We start from the raw sequence: 10608 nt of genomic DNA on the forward strand, positions 1-10608 counted from the left end.
GGGAAGCTTCGGCACCTTCTCACAGAAGCCACCCCTGTAGCTCCCCCGCTACCAAAACCTCCCACGCAAACCCACTGCAACTTGTTCTCTCACAGGCAGGGACTCTTCAGTGCTCTCTATTAAATTACCAGGCTGTGCATTTTAACTCTCAGTGGCCTTGACAGCTCTTACTGTCACATTTTGGGCAAATACAAGGCAGCCTGTCAGACTAACAAGGCCCTGGCAAGTTTTGAGCACCCTAAACCCTCATGAAAGCCAGAGAGAGGGGGGGCTGACAGAAGAGACAAATGCCTTCTAATGGCAGATGTTTGAGGCAAATTAACAAATATCAGAAAGCTGCTTTGATGAAATAAAACAATGAGGTAAAACATTCCCTAGTTTCCGTATTAAAACCAAGGACGAAATTTGATGTACTGCAGAAACAGGAAAATATTTTAATGAATACTGTTGCATATGATATTCCTGTCCCCTAGGTAAATGTTGGATTTTCTGTACTTCGCAGGACAATTATTGATTATAAATTATTTTATTTAATTATATTATATTTTTAAATATAACTAAATGCTTATTTTTATATAGTCTTTATATAAATGTGTATATATTATATAATATGTAATTATATATAAATATATGTATTATTATAAATAAAGAAATATAAAATATTTTATCATAACAACAATATTTTATTATATTAATAGGCTAGACTAGAAAAGGACAGAATATTTTAGTTGGAAGGGACCTACAACAATGATATAGTCCAACCTCCTGACTAATTCGTGTCTAACCAAAAGCTAAAGCATGGCAAGCGTTGTTCTGTGCTGTTAAATAGGTGGTTCTTTGCAATCCCAAATGAGATAATGAGGCGTGCATAGGTGTGTCTGAAAGGATCATCCAGTGGCCAAAACTTTGTCCCTTTTCCATGGTCACCTGAAAGCCAGTCTCAGCTCTGCCAATAACCTGCTGTGGTACTTTGGGAAGAGCTGCAGCTTTCTTGCTTATTACCAGCTTTGTCTATTCTGCTAAGAAACTAGTCATGCCAAGACCTTTCCATGTTTGTGCAAGACTTCTCGCTGGGTGCCTGTATGGGACCCAGCAGTGCTGCCATGCTCTCAATTGTACCTCTGAATACTGCTGTTAAAAGAGAAAAGGTGGAAAGACATCCAGTGAAAAGTGCCAGAGTTCATTAGCATCATTTGGAATAAAGGGGCCTGTGGAAAAGCGTGGTGGTTTCTAGTAGAGACTTATTTTATTACTATAGCTGCTAAATTAATTGCTTCATCCACTTTCATAGGTTGCCTTTAGTTAAGGTGAAATGCTTTCAAAAGTAATGACTGTAGCAATAATTAATAATTTATTCTGTGGAATTAACTTGCTGTCTTTTCTTCTTCAAGGGTAAAGCTTGATGGTTTTGTTCACATGAAGCTCACATGTGTATGCATATACATACGTTTATATGCGTATATACATAAAGGAAATGAGAAAATAGAGAATAGGGAACAGAAGTCTATGCCAGGAAAATAAATAATAATAATAAAAAAGACAAAATACTTCCAACATTTTCCTTTACTCATTACACTTTACTCAGAGAAGAAACTGGACTTCCTGAAATATTACCATTTTAAGAAATTTCCAAAAGGAAAGCTTTGGGCTTTGTTTACGATATTTTCTTGTTTTGTCTAGATACTTCCTTTTGTCTGCTCTGTGATAGTACTCTCAATTTACTGTGACTGGGGAAGCTTCCCCAACTCACACATGAAATAATTTTGACAGAGGGTTTGGTACTTGTGGGGGGCCATGTTCAGAGCCCATGCCAACTTATGAGGAAGCTGACGTTTGGGCTGGGACCACAGTTCTGGTGACTCATCCCCAGCCATGAAGATAGACTGCAGCCTCCCTGTCCAGCCCTGTCTAACATGTAGTACTGGACCAGCCTCATCCCCAGTGAGCAACCCCAGTCAGTGCTGGCTGAACACCTACGCAGTAGGAGACTGAATCCAGGGGAAGAAGGTAACAAGCTGCCTTGGCTGTTCCCTCTCCTACCCCTTAAATATCTGCCTGCTGCCTTCCAGTGATGCAGAGAAAATTAATTTGGGATTCAAGCATCTGGAGAGCAATGGATAAAAGGTGCTCTAGGAGAAGTATTGTTACAGATGTTCCTCTCCTTACTGCTACAGCAAGTCAAGATGAAAACACACTGCATAAACTGTGACGTGCCTGAAATCTAATGCAAACTGTTCCCTTTCAAGCAAGCAGTAAAACCCTGGGAGCTCAAACTGTGTCCTGAAGGTAGCAAAGGAAGAGAAATGCTCTCTCCTTTTTTATTATTTTATTCCTGTATTATTAAAGATAATATTGTGCTTGGAGGCATTCAAACAATGTGGTGCTGAGGAATGTGCGTGAAGCAGGTAACACTATTTTCCTCCATTAGCAGGGATATATATATATAAAATAACAGGAACTTCATTCATTAACTTGGAGAAAATGATGCCTATGTTAGTGAGGCTAAAGGATAGGAAATACCTTCTGCCATTGAATAAAGGATGGCCCAGCCAATGCTGGGACCAGGCTTTGGAAGTTCCTGCTGAAAGAAATAGCAGATGAAGGTGGGAGTAAGAGGAGAGAAGCAATTCCCAGATGGTAACACTTTAATTTTTAATTTGGAGAGCTTAATATTATTCCAAGTTTTATACCCTGAAGAAACCACTTGAGGCAATGCCATATTCTTGGCTCCCTAGTGGGTTAAATAAACTTGTAGTCGTGATGGTTTTTTTTATTTAAAGTATAGCTTATGCCTTGGACTGAATGTCTGCTCAGCAGCAGTATAATACTGATGCCCTTAGACTGGCTGTTTGATCTGCTATGTGGTCTGGTATATGCCTGCTACTTTCCTAATCCCTTTGTTTGTAGATATGCAGGGAACAATCAATCAGAGTTGCCTTACTTTCTTGTAATGTGGAAACCAGCAGGAGTTGACCAGAGCAGGCATATCATGGTAAACAGTTTTTCCATCTGAAATGGAGGTTTTCTTGCCAGGTAGGGGGAAACAGGGCTGAGCTGCACCTCACCCAGGGTTTCATAGGACAATAAATCCTATCTGTGCCATCAGTTCTACCACCATTATGTCTGGAGAACACTGCACTGTGTGGGATTCATTACACACTATGAAATTTCTTCCTTCTTCATTTAAGACTGGACTCTCTATTTCTTCCTCAAACTCGGCAGTCTGAAAGGAGTAGTATGTTACATGACATACCATGGAGGCTGAAAGAGGGGAAGGCTGGAAGGGAAGAGGAAAGCTCACAAATTGTCAGTCCTCATTTCTCTCTTAAAGCACTTGGATTCATAGAAAAAGACTCTCTGTGATGAGTGTCAAATGAGCAAAGGGAATGGATATTTACTTGTAGAATTGAGTTGTAGTTGGCAACTGAACAATTTTTCATTGGAGCAGTGGATAACAAATTATTACTCCTGCTTTTCACCAGGTTTACTCTGATGCAGATGCATTACAAGGTAACAGGAGGCCTGAGAAGTAAGCAAAGATGCACTGTTTAAGCAGTGACCCAAAGCCTTTGCATTTTCCTGGCATCTGCTTGAGCATAGCTATGCCAGGCTTCCCACTAGTGCTCCTGGATGGAAGTCTCCTGGCCTGGCTGGTTCTTAGGTGGAAGACCCCATGCAAATCTCAATTAATGTGGAATAAGTCAAGGAACAGGCAAATACTAGACTCCAAGATGCAGGCAAGTTGAAAAACTATGTTCCAGCCTTGTTGTGATTACAGAGAAGGCATGAGGTCGTTACCTGCTCATGCAGCTGTGGAGGAAACTTAAATTCAATCCCAAGCATAATTCAAATAAAAGGTTCCACTTCTCTATTCTGAAAAATGGGATCTTTCGGGTATTTTTTACTGTGCAGAGTTGGGATAAGGGGAGTCTCCAGGTTTCATGCCCGATGTAAGGGATAAAGTAGCTGCCTATGAAACTAGACAGATCATAAGTCAAGATGCAGCTGACTCACGATGCCTGACAGGAAAGTCCTGCCACCAGATGTGACATTTGAGCTAAGTTGTTGCTCTGCCATTTACTGATCAAAATGTCTCGGCGGGCATGGGGGGGTGGGGATAAATAAAAGGAAAAAAGTCTTTTTTTGAAGCAGATTTTCTGGATAGTTTGTTTGGAGACATCTATGGTCTCTGTGAAAGTCCTCAAAGGCCAAACTTGCTGCGCATCCAAGGACCTTCTTTCATCCTTACCCTGAAACAGTAATTCTCTCAATTTTTCCTCAACAGTACTGGGAGCTTCATGTCCTCTTTATTGGCCTTTTCATATCCCCAGAAGCTCAGTGTAACTCACTCAAAGCTCTATTTGTCATCCATTCCCCCACCATACACCACAGTTTTCCATTCTTCTCTTCCCTTTTTCTGGGCAATTTCTCCTGTGCAATGACTTTTCCCTTGCTTGGTTTACAAGTCTTTCAGAACAGCTTTCACACAGAACACAGAGATTAGTGCTGAAGATTCTGGGACGGAGAGAGGGATGCAGTATCACTTTAGGTGAGTATCTGAGCCAGTCTGAATGGCAGATCCCAACTTGGATTCCCATAGTAATCAAATATAATTCTGGACAGGGAGACTGGAAAGTTTAAGGCATTGTTACCCACTAGACCAAAGAGAACAAAATCTTTCTGCTTCCCAAGACCCTAAAAACAACAGTCTCATGACAAACACGTTCTATTTTTCTTTGGTCATAGGGTGCTGGCATTTTAAATCTCCTGGAACAATGAGATGGGAAAAGGGAAAATTACTTGGATAATTATAGTGAATACCAGCAACAAGGTATTTGATTTGTAAGACAGAGATTCTCAAGCTGGGGTCATTACTAATAAAGCAACAGGAAGGATAACCTGGCAGTAATGACAGTAAGCTGGTCTTAATTTAGGTTCTCTGGGTCATTTAGTTTGCTCTATGAAAGCCATTGCTGGAACTGCACATGACTTTGTTGAAACAAGCAGATCCTTGAACAAGACATTTAGACATGTTTAATCTCAAATATATGAAGGTCCTTCTGAATCTAGTAGGACTTGTATCCTTACTGGATTGAATCCTCAGTTTCTGTACCTGTCCCCATTTTCTCAACAACTGCAAATTGTATGCAGCTTTGGGAAGTCACATTTACACTACGTGAAGGGTAGAAGGAGTACAAAAAGCTCTCCTTTTTCCATATTATGTATCTCAACATCCTTAAACTGGGCTATGTATTGTGTCACCCTTTGGGAGTCAAACAATGTGAGGACTGAGTCTGTAGCTGCCTGTCTTCTATGGAGCATCCTTTCTTGAAAAAGAACATTTATTTGAATGGAGAAGGGAAGGTTGATGCTGAGGTCCAAATAAGAGGGCAACAGTCCTCAAACCTACTTGGGTCAAAAGCCTATCTCACCTGGAGTCACTCCAGTTCTCTAGAAACCTCAGCAGAACAGGGGAAAGCAGTTCCTTTGTCAATAGGATTTTCTCTACTCCATTGCTTCAGACTGTAGTCATGCAGCAACATTTCTGTGACCAGACTAATGTCCATATTTTGATTTTACTGAAGGATGAGATTTCTGTGTTTTTAACTTTGAACACAACATTCAAGACTCCAAGTACAGTTGAATTTCCCCTGCATGCACCACTTTATATTAGTTGAACACACCATAAAGATATGGACATATTAGCTCCTTGAACTGTATTTGAACCAAGTACTTGTTTTGTGCCCTAAAGGTTCAAGTCAATTGTTTATTTTATTTTATTCCTAGCTGAGATGTGGAAACCAGTCACTCAGTATCATGAACCCTGTCACCTCTCCCGCCTGCAAAAAGCAGTTTCTTTTATTCTTGTAGTGCTGTGTAAGGTTATACTTCTGTGCCATGGGACATTGTTACGTGACCCTGGGACTGGTGACCTGTGGTACACTGTCCTACCTATGCCTGAGTGCCACGTGTTGACTCCCAGTAGCAGGAGTGACTGTGTGTTGGGCACTCTGGACTGGAAAGGACTTTCAAAGTCTCCAAATCCAACCCACCACTGCTGCAGAGAACTGTCTGCCATAAAACTGACCAAGATCCCTCCCGAATATCAGCTGCCACTTTTTGCCTCAGCAATACTAAGACTATACTATTATGAAGTTAGAAACATTCTTCTGGTTTCCATTATCCAAGTTTAATTTCTTCCAAGTCTTCCTTGTGCCAACAAAAACTTTCTTCTCTTTCTGTTCACAATTTTGCGTAAGTTATCAGCAATATTTATCCTACAGGCTGTCTCTGTACCGGGCAACACTCTGCTTCTGTGGCAACAGGGTAGGGAATGTAACATTATTTAATGTATCACTCCATTATGAGCTATGCCCAATGACACAACAACTAGAACAGGGAACAGGACAACATGTCAAAGGAAATTTTTATTTATGATGCCATAAAAATGCCATCCATGATTCACTGGGTGGAATTGTCCTAGAACAGGAAACAAAAACATAGTGCATAAAAAATAGTAATAAACATCAAGCTGATAAATGCTCCTAATTACTTGAAAATAGCTTCCTTTTTTTCCCATTAGCCTTTTCCCTAACCTTTTTGTACCAAAAATAATTTTCCATGAATCACAACCATATCATTATAATGAGTGCAAGGAAATATCAATCTATATAAGATCAAGTTAAGTAACAGGAAACATCACATTAAGTATAATCTAATTATACTTTGTTCCACAACAGAAGGGACAGATTTATTTTTCAGATAAGAGTGAAAAGCAGTGTATAAACATGTGAAACTCAGAGGGAGAATCACAACATCTACCATTAGGCTCTGCAGAGTTAAGAAGCCGATTGAAACTGCCTAAGACAACAGTTTGTCCACTGACACTACTGGGAGTGTAGTTCTTTACCAAACACCTACATCAAATACCTAACGCTATGCAGCTAGACAATCAAAAGTAAAACCACAAAATTATTCTCTTCCAAAACAGGCCTTCTTAAAGCAGCAGCTGAGAACTCTGAAATATACCCAAAGGTCCTACCATTTTAAAATGTCAATATGTTTGTGCTTCTGGAACTCCATAAGGGGATAATAAATCATAAAATTAATGCCAACAAAGACTATTATCAATGTCTTGTTTGCCTTTATAATTGACACGGGTATAAAATTCAGCTCAGTATTCCCTGCACTGGACCACAACTTGCGTGTGAGATTCTTTTGAAAAAGGTATTTTATCTTCATCTGTATGAATTCTTACCTCTCTTGCAGTCTGTAAGGCTCAGGAAATGTTTGTGAAGTGCTTTGAGAGCCTCCTTGGGGATACAATGTAGAGAAATTGCAGGCAAATAAATAAAAGGTCAACTTCTATGTAGTTACTGTCACGTTTTTTTTACTTGAAGACCTTGCTTTTAATACAGCTTGAAGTCAAACAGGTGATTAACAAATCATGGTACATACAGTACATTAGTACAATGTGATACTTTCTGTCTTTCAATAAACACTATTTACACAGGATCAAATTCTGCCCTAAATTACACCAGAGTGAAATCAGAGAAAACAGCTTCTCAAGTCAACAGAGCCACTCCAGATCAATGTAGAGAAGTGAAGGTTTTCCAAGACTACTGTCAACTCATTCCAAGCTTTTTTAACCTCCAGGGTTATGTGTATCAATATCTCAATAAGGTACTTGGAAAATTATGCAGCTGATTAACAGCAGACCCCTGTGGGTGAGATGTAATTAAACTGGAAACAAAAGGTGCTTATTCCCAGGGTAGAGAAATGTAGAAAATACAAAAAGATACATGTCCAACCATGAACCTATATGAGAGGAGTGACACCTCTATTTATGGGCACAAGCATGACTGTTAAGGACACAAGTGAGTTAACTAATTTGGAAATCTCTGTGATATTGGCACAGGTCCTCTGACTGCAGCGTTTCTTTACCATCAGTGTTGATCTCATTCTAGTCCACGGAGCACAAGTCATCTCACCCCAAAGGATTTACCCTACTACAGTGCAGATGTAGATGACTTATTTCAGTCAGCTGAATCCCACTTCTGGTGCCCACGTTGTTGAATTGTTGAAGAGCAAACCCCACTGTTCCACCCTCACTTGAGAACAACGCATGCATCACAGTTCAGTTAATTCCCAGACGATGGACCTTCCAAGCATTTCACCAGCTTTCACATGGTAACAAAGGACACAGAGAAGGTGGAGTTACTGAATGCCACCTTTGCTTCAGCCTTCACTGCCAAGGCCAGTCCTCTGGTTTCCCAGACCCTGAAAGCAAGTCTGGAGAAAGGAAGACTTTCCCTTGGTCAAGGAGGATCAGGTTAGAGATCACTTAAGCAATCCTGACACCCACAGATCTATGTACCCCAAGTGAAGGAGCTGGAGATGTTAAAGCTAAGCCATTCTCCATCATCTCTGAAAGTTCATGGAGGACAGGAGAGGTGCCTGAGGACTGGAGGAAAGCCACTGTCACTCCAGTCTTCAAAAGGGCAAGAAGGAGGACCCAGGAAAGTACAGGCCAGTCAGCCACAACCTGCATCCCTGGAAAGGTGGTGGAACAGCTGGAGGTCGTCTGTAAGCATGTGCAGGGAAAGATTATCAGGAGTAGTCAACATGGATTCACCAAGGGGAAACCATGCCTGACCAACCTGACAGCCTTTTATGATGGAATGACTGGCTGGCTGGACGAGGGGAAAGGGATGGGTGTCGTCTGTTTGACCTCAGCAAGGCTTGTGACACTGTCTCCCATAACATCCTCACAGGTAAGCTCAGGGAGCATGGACTAGATGAGGGGACAGTGAGGTGGGTTGAGAACTGGCTGAATGAGGGAGCTCAGAGGGTTGTGATCAGCGGTGCGGTCTAGTTAGAGGCCTGTAGCCAGCGGCGTTCCCCAGGGGTCAGTGCTGGCTCCAGTCCTGCCCAGCTTACTCACCAGTGACCTGGAGGAAGGGACAGAGGCACCCTCAGCAGGTTTGCTGGTGATACAAAACTGGGAGGAGCGGTCGGTACCCCAGGAGGCTGCGCCGCCATTCTGCGAGACCTGGCCAGGCTGGACAGTTGGGCAGAGAGGAACCCAGTGAAGTTCAACACAGGCCAGTGTAGGGTCCTGCCCCTGGGGAGGGACAGCCCCGCGCACCAGTACAGCCTGGGGTGACCTGCTGGGGGGCAGCTCTGCAGAGAGGGACCTGGGAGTGCTGGGGGGCAGCAGGTTGCCCATGGGCCAGCAGTGTGCCCGTGGGGCCAAGAAGGCCAGTGGGACCCTGGGGTGCATGGGGATGAACATGGCCAGCAGGCTGAGGGAGGTGATTCTGCCCCTCTGCTCTGCCCTGGTGAGGCCGCATCTGGAGTGCTGTGCCCAGTGCTGGGCTCCCCAGTTCAACAGGGTACTGCTGAAGAGGGCTTAGTGGAGGGCTACAAACATGATGAGGGGACTAGAGCATCTCCCTGAGGGACCTGGGCCTGATTATCCTGGAGAAGACTGAGAGGAGATTTTATCAATGCATATATATATAGCTTAAGGACAACTGTCAAGGGGATGGGGCCAGGCTCTTTTCAGTAGTGCCCAGCAACAGGACAAGGGGCAACGGGCACAAGCTGCATCACTAGAAGTACCTTCTGAGTATGAGGAAGAACTTCTTTTCCTTGAGGGTGGCAGAGCCCTGGCACAGGCTGCCCAGAGAGGCTGTGGGGTCTCCTGCTCTGGAGACATTCAAACCCACCTGGATGTGGCTCTGTGCAGCCTGCTCTGGGAGAGCCTGCTCGAGCAGGGTTGGGCTAGGTGATCTCCAGAGATCCCTTCCAACCCTGACCATTCTGTGATTCTATATTTTGTGGGGCAGGACACCAATGCTGACTGAAAATAATAGAAAATACCTGTAAATTAAGTAGCCTAGAAAAAACCTGGGTTTAACCCCAGCTGGCAATTAAGCAGGACCAGCTGCTTACTCACTGCCCACACCCCCTGCCCCAAGATGGGGGAAGGAATTGGAAGAATGAAAGTGAGAAACAAACTTATGTGTTGAGATAACAGTTTAATAATTAAAAAGAAATAGTAATTTTAAAAATGTAAGGGGGGGGGGGGGGAGGAGCGGAAGTAGCAAAGAGAGAGGAAAATAAAACCCAAGAAAAACAAGTGATGCAAATGAAAACAATTACTCACCATCGAGTGATGCTCAGCCAGTCCCTGAGCAGCAACTCCCCAGGCTCTGCCCAACCTCCTCCCTAGTTTTATTGCTGAGCACGATGTCATATGGTGTGGAATATCCCTGTGGTCAGTTGGGGTCAGCTGTCCCAGCTGTGTCCCCTCCCAACTCCTTCTGCACCCCCAGCCTGCTCACTGGTGGGGTGAGGAGCAGAAAAGCCCTTGGCTCTGTGTCAGCGCTGCTCAGCAATAACTAAAACACCCCTGCGTTATCAACACTATTGTCAGCACAAATCCAAAACACAGACAGCCCCATACAAGCTACTATGACGAAATTTAACTCTATCCCAGCAAAAACCAGTACAAAAACAATCAAAGGAATTGGAGCTGTTTTTTCTAGAAAACTTTAAACTTAAAGAGAAATTTTCATAAATAAATACAGATATATTCTCCAT

General features: G+C 42.8%; 1 long non-coding RNA gene across 1 annotated transcript; it reads right to left on the reverse strand.

Moving 5' to 3' along the window:
* Window positions 1-6406: 6406 nt before the first annotated feature.
* LOC129735656 (uncharacterized) lies at window positions 6407-10384 on the reverse strand. The gene is made up of 3 exons (XR_008731450.1): window positions 10172-10384; window positions 9732-9865; window positions 6407-8292 (listed from the first exon to the last, which is right to left on the reverse strand). It is a non-coding gene; the product is annotated as an uncharacterized LOC129735656 (long non-coding RNA).
* Window positions 10385-10608: the final 224 nt, after the last annotated feature.

This window comes from Falco cherrug, chromosome 3 (assembly GCF_023634085.1).
Source record: "Falco cherrug isolate bFalChe1 chromosome 3, bFalChe1.pri, whole genome shotgun sequence".
NCBI classification, from domain to species: Eukaryota; Metazoa; Chordata; class Aves; order Falconiformes; family Falconidae; genus Falco; species Falco cherrug.